Source organism: Polypterus senegalus, chromosome 17 (assembly GCF_016835505.1).
Source record: "Polypterus senegalus isolate Bchr_013 chromosome 17, ASM1683550v1, whole genome shotgun sequence".
NCBI classification, from domain to species: domain Eukaryota; kingdom Metazoa; phylum Chordata; class Cladistia; order Polypteriformes; family Polypteridae; genus Polypterus; species Polypterus senegalus.
The window spans coordinates 65,967,135-65,976,716 of NC_053170.1; the positions used below are offsets into that span (position 1 = coordinate 65,967,135).

A 9,582-nucleotide genomic window follows, 5' to 3' on the forward strand; every position below is an offset into this window, starting at 1 on the left:
GGGATTAGCAACAGCTTCCGCACCCCGCCCTCATGTTTAGCTATTCAATATAACAGATCGTTGTCTAGTACAAAGTGAGGGCCGCGTGGCATGGGCTGATGAGTACATTGACCATTGACAAGCACGACTGCATTTTTTGCAAATTTGAGGGAGTCATCATTCCATTGCTCCTTGTTGAAAGACAGAGGTGTTTTTTTGAATTGGAAATGCATTTCGGAGAGAGGGTCCAGTCAGACCTCAAGGGGCAGGGGGTCCTCCCGACTCGTCGAGGCCCGGGTTGATGACATGTTTAAGTGCGACAGCCCAGGAGCCTCCCCATCCTCTTTGCAGCCCTCCTTACCTCTCTCCTTCGGCTGGTTACACAGTGTGGAAACAGCCTGAGTCGGGTTAGCCCCTTCCATGACTACGTCTACAGGGATAAGAGGAGTAGTTATCAGCACCCCGCATTTACTGTCAGACCAGTCCCGCCCTAGGATCACAGGAGAAGGTGGGTGTGGGTGGACCACCACGGAGAACTTTTTTACTAACCCTTCAAAGCTTATAACACACAGGGCAGTTTTATATACACTTGTTTTCCCATGTATTCACTGGATACTGGTCTTTTCCCTCGTCCCCTGTCGCGGTAGTATGTAACGGCAATCAACAATAGAGATGTTGCTGCTGGAGTCAAGAAGGGCTGTAACTCGAAATCCATTTATAATTACTACTCCCATATGACCAGTAGCCAGGGGATTTGTAAGTGCATATAACCGTCGTCCCCCCTTCCACCCACATTCCTTCACGCTCCCGCGTGAGCAGCCCACCCCACGCCCCGGGGACATCGGGTCAGACTTCGGTTTATAAGGAAGGGACTTATACAGTGGGACATAATCCCTACGGAGTCCACTAGAGGACCATTCTGCTCTCACAGATTGTAAGGCTGGCTTAGTTGTTCTTACTTGTGTTATTAATTTGTCCAGAGAATGAAAGTCTTCCCAGACCGGCTGTGCAAAATTAGTGGAAAGACCTTTAATTAGAATAAAGCAGGCCACCTGCTGCACAATTTGTAAAGTGTTTAATTCAAATGGCTTCAGCGATTGAGCCACTAGCTCCTAGAGAACATAAGCTTGCTGGATGATATCTCCGGATCGCATTCCCAATTTTGTAAGTTTTTTACCTGCTGGTCTGGGGATAGCCGATATGTCTCTGGGACCTTGGTCCCAACGGATGGCTCAGTCCTCTCCTCTGAGAGAACATAATAAGCCCTTTTCGTTTTCCTCCCAGGAACCAGCCCATATTGGTGGGTCTCCTCCACATTCTCCCTGTGTAGGATTAGGGGCTCATTTTCCCTTGGTGCGAGCAAAGTCTGCACCATGTTGCTTCAGACCACTGAGCACGCCCCCCACCCGGAAACATGGCCCTAGTACTCTCCTACCTGAGTATATCCACAGTTCCTTCCCGGTTTCTTCTGGGAAAGTCTCATCCTGTCGACTACGCCACTGTAACAAGAATGAGTCGGAGACATCATAAAGAGTTGGGGCAGCCACCAGTAAAATATTTCTCAGCTGCAAACTTGCTTTTTAGTAGCACAATGTGCTTAGGTCAGACTCCAGAACAGAACTGCCTGTACTGAGGCAAGATGGTAGTTTTAAAGGCCTGAAAGGGGAATGATGTCATTGGTGCATGAAATGGGAGTGGTGTCCTTGTGCCCAGAAGTGACATCATCCTTGGGGCCAGCAACAGGCGGGATTTCCCAGGAAAGGTCTGTAAGGGACTGAGAGAGATAGTCAGTACACTCCGACGCCCCCTGGCCTGGCGTAGAATTACTAGTGTTTAGGCCCTTCAGCTGTTTCCCATGCGCACGTGTGTGGCACCTTGTATATGTATATTCGTTCACTTTCAATATATCTGCATTTGATTTTACATCTCTGATTTGCATTGCCTGTTATTTCGTTGTTTGGGGAAAAAGGACTGTTTGTAAGGAGTAGGGCGTCTTATTATCTGGAGAATCCTGAGGTTAGCCGAGTCAATAGTCTCGGTTGTGTAGTTGCCGGTCTGAGTGAAGGGGTTGGCCGTTACAAGGTAGTGATCCTGATTCTCTTTATATTATTTTTACTTGATTTTTTCTCCTTTTACCTACTTTGCTTTCTGTTCTTTTATTTATGGATTATTTATGTAAGAGACATTATAGTTTAGTTGCTGTGATGCAACAGTACAAAATAGCAAATAGGTCTCAGAACAAATGAAAATCTGACTAAGTCTTTAGTGGTCAGCCTCAGAAACAGACCTTACCCTGGGCAGCCAGACTCCAAACTAAAGGGGGAGGCTTTCAAGCCTGTATAGGACCAAAATGGGCCATTGATTTAAAAAATTCAAAACTCAGTACAAGAAAGTCTAAATCTTAAATCCAACAGCAACAACCAGAAAATCACAGAACACCAGACAATTCAACAACCATACTTATTGTTATGCACCTTTCTCCACCAGCAACAATGAACCTCTGAGGGACTCTCTCCCCATCCTGAAATACAGAGTCTGAAGGCAATTCCTCAGCAGTAACGTAATGGTGGCCAAGCCTCTTGAGGTTTCACCTACAGAACACAAGGAATGTATCCTTTAAGCAAATGTAACTCAATAGATCAATCCATCCATCTATTTTCTTAACCCACTTTTACAGGACAGGGTCACAGGGCAGTTGGAGCCTATCCCAGCAAACATAGGATGCAAAGCACAAAAAAAACAACAGTAAGGGGCACCAGTCCATCAAAGAGTAAACACATACACACACAATAACACATTGGTGTCAATTCACACACACAATAACACATTGGTGTCAATTCATTTTCTGCCTGCGCATTGCTGTTAGTTTGACATAAAATAAAGGCTCTATGGCACATTGGACTGATGGGTAGTAATGGGAGGAAGGAAACCTAAAGACCACCATGGATAATGGGGATGCAATTCGAGCAGCAGGAGTGTGCTGGAGCTGATGGTAGGACACCTTCAGTGTGCACAAAGTTTTGTACAAGCCAAACTGTGATCTTATTTAAGACCACAGGCACAACTGCAACATTATAATTTGGATAACAGTTTAATTATCTCACTAGATTACAGCTTTGGATAAGAGCACAATTTTTTGTCATATCTTGTGTTGTGTTTTGCCTTGTTGAATTTCCAAAAGACAGTTAACACCTGCTTTTTTATACCCAGTCAATAGGTATGGATAGTCAGAAATAAATAAGCATTACACTTTTACAAAAATACATTAAAACAAAAAAAAATTAAAAATGCCAAAAATATAACAATAAAACATAAGACAGGGAACAAACCCTGACTGAAATCTAACAATAGCACAATGTAAATGTGGCTAACTATATCTCTCACTTTTTCCCATTACTTACCTCATGACTTCTGCCATATATTTTCTTTAAACTCCTCCTTATATTAGAGGACTTTGATTGGGTCTGACCACTGTGATCTTTTGCTTAACAGAAGCCCACCTCCCACAGCTGCAAGTCACACTGATACAGTTGACTAGTACAAACGTTGAGATTGGTAACATGATGGTCTTGGAACCTCATTAAGCTTCATTCCATTTTTGGATGAGTTTCCTTTTGTGTGGAGCTTGCATGCTTTTGTTGTGTTTTTGTATGTCTTCTCATTGGACTTCAGTCTCTTTCTACAGACCAAAGGCATGAAAATAGATGGATTTACTACACTTAATGGGATGTATGAGGGTGTGTGGATGACTGTGCCCTGTAATGAACTTATAATATGTTACTTTCATGCCTAGACATTATAAATGATGTAAATTAACACAAACCAACGCATCTGAAGTTCCATATCTGCTATTGCTCTTAACGATTTATATGGATCATCTCTTTCTATATATGCACTTGCAAGGGTTGTTTTGTCTCTGTAAGAGTTAACACTGATGATTATGCTGTCTACTTACACACATAACAGCAGTTTTATAAAGCTGAAGCACTTTGCCTGAGATTAATTAACGACGGATTGTTTGGAAATGAATGGACCCAAAAAGATTAACAAATAAAAAAAAATTGCTAACACACCAAACAAATATCTTAATTAAATTATCATAATCATCAAACAGTAAATGCAAAAGATCCCTTTTTTTATTACTTTCTAACAGAAACCCTACTTTTTAAAGGGTCTTGTCCTCTATTAAAAACATCAATTTTCCCTAAGAAAACATACATTTTTAAAACTTCTTTTTTCTTGCTGTTGAGGTCACATATAGTGCAACCTAATGACTACAAGCAATAAAATGCACATAAAACTGACAGTGGATGTGCCTCTCCAAGCTCTCTGAATTTCACATAGTGCTTGAGATATGTAGAGGCGATTAACAGAATTCCTAAAGTTGGATTTATGAAAGTATGTAAGCTAACCTCAGTTAAATCCTGCTGGAGCTGTTCAGCACCCAACTGCTTACTGAAATCACTTTTTGCCCTCTTTTGTTTTCTATTTCTTTTTTGTAGTAATTAATTTTCCTTTCATAACAAAATATGTGCTCTCCAGCTCCCTTTCTAAATCATTGTGTTTCAAAGAACTTTGAATTTTTTTCTGTGAAGTACATTCTTGTCTTTATGACAAGGTGATGCCGTCCAAATTGTTATTCCTCCAGTGCAGCATCACAAATATGGATTTGGCAAGCAGACAGAAAATCATGAATGTGCTATTAATTGTTAGACAATCGTGAAAAGGAAGATTAAGGTGATGGAGTCATTTTCGGTGCCTTTGGCAGAGGCAGGGGGGGAATTTGTCTGCTAGCAAGGAAAAGATTAAAACACATATGATAATTTGCAAGAGGCAAATCCTATGAAGGAGATGAAAACTGATGTCTGCATGGGGTCTCACATAGCCTAACAGACGTAAGAAGCAAGGATGAGGCCACTGGGATCAAAGAGAATAATGCAGGGAGATGGAGGAAGGGTGTTACTGTACATGCACAAAATGAAAGCACAACACCTTCCAGGTATGAAGGATGGAAAAGAGGAGCAGCTGAGATGTTTCTAGGACAGACTCAGGGTTTCAAATTAAAAATATTAAGGGGTGGGCTTACTTTTGACATTTGTTCAATTTGAGTCAGATTCATAAAAAGATGACCTGCCTTCACTGATAGATAGATAGATAGATAGATAGATAGATAGATAGATAGATAGATAGATAGATAGATAGATAGATAGATAGATAGATAGATAGATAGATAGATAGATAGATAGATAGATAGATAGATAGATAGATAACTTTACTGTATTTGTAACCGGGGGATATGTAGTTTTTCACAGAAGCTCAATAAATAAACATATTATAACAAACAGCAACTTCTTCTCAGATGCACACCAGAATGACTAAAAGGAAAGAAAACTAAAAACAAAGAAAAACTTCATACCGGCTAAAGTTTAAATAGCTGTCACAGTCACAGTGAGGCATAATGCAGGCATATTGCTGTTGGTTTAAAGGATCCCCGGTAGCACTTCTTGACACACTTCTGCTAATTAAAAGATAGATTAATAAATACAGTATACGTATATGTATATACACACTATGGTCTGAACACACACCAGAAACACCAAAAAGGAAGAAATTTTAGAAGAAAAAAAAAAGTAAGTAAACTTCTGACTTGGCAGTTACAGTCCCAGTGTACTTCATGCTGATGTATTGCTGTTGGTATAAAGGAGTGAGAACTTTGGCTTTTTACAGAAGCTCAATAGATAGATAGATACATAGATAGATAGACACACTATTGTCTGAACACAAACCACAATGACTAAAAATAAAGACAAAAAATGGCTGAAAGTCCTCAGTGTTAGTGTGTTACAGAGGGGCAGCATTGTTCATAATGGCACTCAGATTTTTTTAATTCTCTCTTTTGCTACGACTTACATGATGTGTCCTATAAATGTGCCAGCCCTTTTAATTAATTTGTTGATTCGATGGGCCTCTCTTGAAGTGATGTTAACACCCCAGCACAGCATAGAAAATCTCACAGATCACTACAGAGTTAAAGAAGATATGAAGGATATCACTACTCACATTAAAGGAGCACAGTCCCTAAAGAATAAAGCACCTGTTCTGTCCTTTTTTACATACTGCAGTTCCTCTGTGTTATGAGACCGGTCCAGTTTGTTTTTAATGTGGACCCCAACATGCACCACCAAATCCTGCTATAGGCTGCTGCCATAGGCTATTACTCCACTGCCTCTCTACAGTTGGTTTAGTAAGGATTTAGAGTGATGAGGCATAGTAAGGTAGGTGGATTTGAATCATTTAGTTTTGTCTCTGAGGTTCTTGCTTATATCACTCATTCTGTCACCAAAGCTGTTTGTGAACTACTGAATAGGGAAATAAGGAGACTTGCTGAAGGCTGAAAATCCTTTACCTGTGAAACATGCAAGTTGAAAACCTTTGTTCATCCATCTATTCATTTATGATCAGCCAATGCTGGTTTACTAAGTCCAAGGCAGTGCCAAACCCTGAACAAGGTGCCTGCCTTTAGCTTGGAACTTTCTTTCATAAAGTTACCTTGGATTTATATAGAAATGCCAGTGAAATTAAACTTTGTATTATGGTAAAGAAATCATTTAGGCATGAGAGAATGTGCAGAATCCATCAAGGCACTGAATGGGGTGGGGCTTAAATACACGTCCCTGAACTGGTAAGCCAGCAGCATGTATAGTCTCTAAGTTAAATTTGTTTATTGAATTTATTTTCTTAACCCACTTATTGTAATATAGAGTAATGGGGGACAAAAACATGCCAGAAAATGGTGAGAATCAGTCCAGCATGATATGCCAAGCCATCACAAGACCCACTTGCTCACAGCTGGCCTTTAAAGAGATGCCAATCACCTTAATCTTCAGGGAATCTGCAGAAGAAAACCCACATGAGCCAAGGGGAGGTGTGCATACATCACATGGGCAGTGCCCAGGCTGAGGTTTTAACCCAGAATTTTTGATATGCCAGGTGACAGTATTAACTTTTGTGTCCTCTGTCTTGGGAATAGAAATCACTAAATTCATTTGTAATCACTTTATTTATCCAACAGAAATGATTTATTCCAAAGTTAATTAACATGTTTTAGGCAGAAGCCTTTATATTTTTTCTATTAACCTGCACCAGAGGCTTTGTTCCATTTTTTTAAAAGACGTAATATCTGGGTACGGTGATTACCTGTGCCAAATATTTCCATGCTGATGTCTCCTAACATAAACTTTAAAATTCACCTGGGAACTCCCCAGTCTGTGCTGGATGTTTTCCGGAGGCATTACAAGTACAAGCTTGTTTGTTTCATTCTGCGCGCTTGCTCTTTCTACATAACAGTTATTTTGGACGTCAGTCAGAAAGAGCATGTCAAGTCGGGGCTGAGTGATCATGGGAGACAGATCCTTATATTTATGGGCTCTGTTGAGTGATGTTTTAATGGGGGCCAGGAGTAGGCTGGCCAGGTTTCAGCTTTTATTGTACGATTTCTGATTCTTTTTTTTTATTTTCAATTTTTTGATATTTTTTGACCATCCACTTTCCAAAAGGATAGCATAACATTCCATAACCAAAAACCCTCTAATTCAAACCCTCGTAATCTGATTTAGTATCATGGGGCATTGTGGTCTAAACCAGCAGCATCTGGTGCAAAGGAACATCCGACTAATAATGGAACTTTGAAAATGAAGAACAGAGATACCTAAATCCCAGTTTGATGAGCTACAGTTTTCATTTTATTTCAGCTAATGGGATACATGACCAAGGCACCAGTCTGTCTCAATGTCCACATAATTACATGGGCTCTGCCCGTAGCAGACTGTTTAATGAACTTGACACCCATTCAACATTGATCAAACCAGTTTAGGATGAAAGAGGAACTTTAAATGATGGAGTCTGTTGTGCAATAATAGGGTTGATTGACAGAAGGTAATGCAAAGCAAAAAAAATGTGCAGAGCTCTCTAGCATCCTGTTTATGTGCTTTGCACTTGGAAAAATTCTGGCTGACCCAACAAGATGAAGGCATCAAGGCCTTTTATAAGATAAACATGAGTCACTTGAAATGGTTTGGAAGAATAAATTCTCCTTCCATTCATTTATAAAGGTATGTTTGTCTTTAAGCAAGGTGGTAGATAGTGATGAATGAAATGATTCAAAGGGAACATTATTTACAGTGAAACTGAGTGTTTTGTTTAATGAATTGTGTTTCCTTTCCAGCGAAATATGTGGCATTCACACAAAAAGAAAGGGTGTTTTAGTGCCTGTCTGAAAGTGTTTTGTGTATTAATTTCACCTGTGTCTTCCTGTCAGTGTTTCAACTAATATTTTTTGTGGAAAAATAAATCATTGATAGTGTGCATATCCTCAACTAGGATAAAGCGATTACTAGGTAACAGAGGGTTTGCAGTGGCAATCTTCTACTTTCCAGGCTTTAAGGAGCAATATTCCTTGTTTTATCACCCAACAAGAAAACATTAAAACCCCCAAAAAGCTCTTTAGTGAACAATCATAAACAATGCTGCACATCCACTCTCTGACTCACTAACACTGAGACTTTCAGCCAACATATCATTCTCCAGAAGTGTGTCAAGGAACACTAAGGGGGGAGCAATACACCTGCATAATGGCGCACAGGGACTATGACTGGAAAGTCAGAAGTTTACTTTCTTTTGAAAATGTCTTCCTTTTTAGTCATTGTGGTGTGTGTTCAGACAATAGTGTGTGGATGTCTATCTATCTATCTATCTATCTATCTATCTATCTATCTATCTATCTATCTATCTATCTATCTATCTATCTACAGTATCAGGCACGTGCACTTAAGGGGCAGCCAAAGGGTTCAACAAGTGTGAAAGTACAAAAGATCAGGGATTGGAACAAACTATTAATGCATTTTCTCTTCTTTCAACAGAAAAACAGAAGATGTCCTCACTTCATGCCGCACATCGATGACTTCACTTCCGGCATCCTATGATGACGTCATCCCTGTCCCCCGATGAAGATGTCATTTCCATCTCTCACTTCCTGCCAGCTCAGTTCCATTTTTTTTTTGTTTCAATAAAGGTACCCTGAAGGACCGATTCAATTGTCAAATGTATTTTTTGAAATTTTTGACCACGTTTCAGTGTCAAAAGTCTACTCGTCAGTGCCAAATATTGATCCATTTTCTCTGTTTTATCTATCTATCTATCTATCTATCTATCTATCTATCTATCTATCTATCTATCTATCTATCTATCTATCGAGTTTCCATAAAAAGCCATATTTCTCACTGGGGTCAAATAAAGTTTAATCTATCTGCTTTCCTTCAAATTTAACAATTGTTAAATAATCTGCAAAATTAATTAAATAAATAAATTAATAAGTTTTGCAAAACTATATATGGGTCAGGACTTGCCTGTCTCACACATCACTAGTGGCAGATAATTTAGGCTTTCCTAGGTAACATTAGTCATAGTCACAATGCCACTCAGTTACAGGGTATACCCACAATCAGTTCTAGGCTGAATCAAGCCAGAGCAATTTATAACCAATCGTAAACCATAATGGTTAGGTTTAGAATGTGGGAGGAAACTGAAATTTCTAGAGGAACCCTA

The 9,582-nt window shown here is 39.6% G+C and overlaps 1 long non-coding RNA gene across 2 annotated transcripts in view; it reads left to right on the top strand.

Moving 5' to 3' along the window:
- Nucleotides 1-9,011, top strand: part of LOC120517961 — a 53,231-nt gene extending 44,220 nt beyond the window's left edge. For both annotated transcript variants that reach the window (XR_005631151.1, XR_005631149.1), the window contains exon 3: nucleotides 8,898-9,011. This is a non-coding gene — a long non-coding RNA (uncharacterized LOC120517961). The remainder of the gene's footprint in view (nucleotides 1-8,897) is intronic.
- Nucleotides 9,012-9,582: the final 571 nt, after the last annotated feature.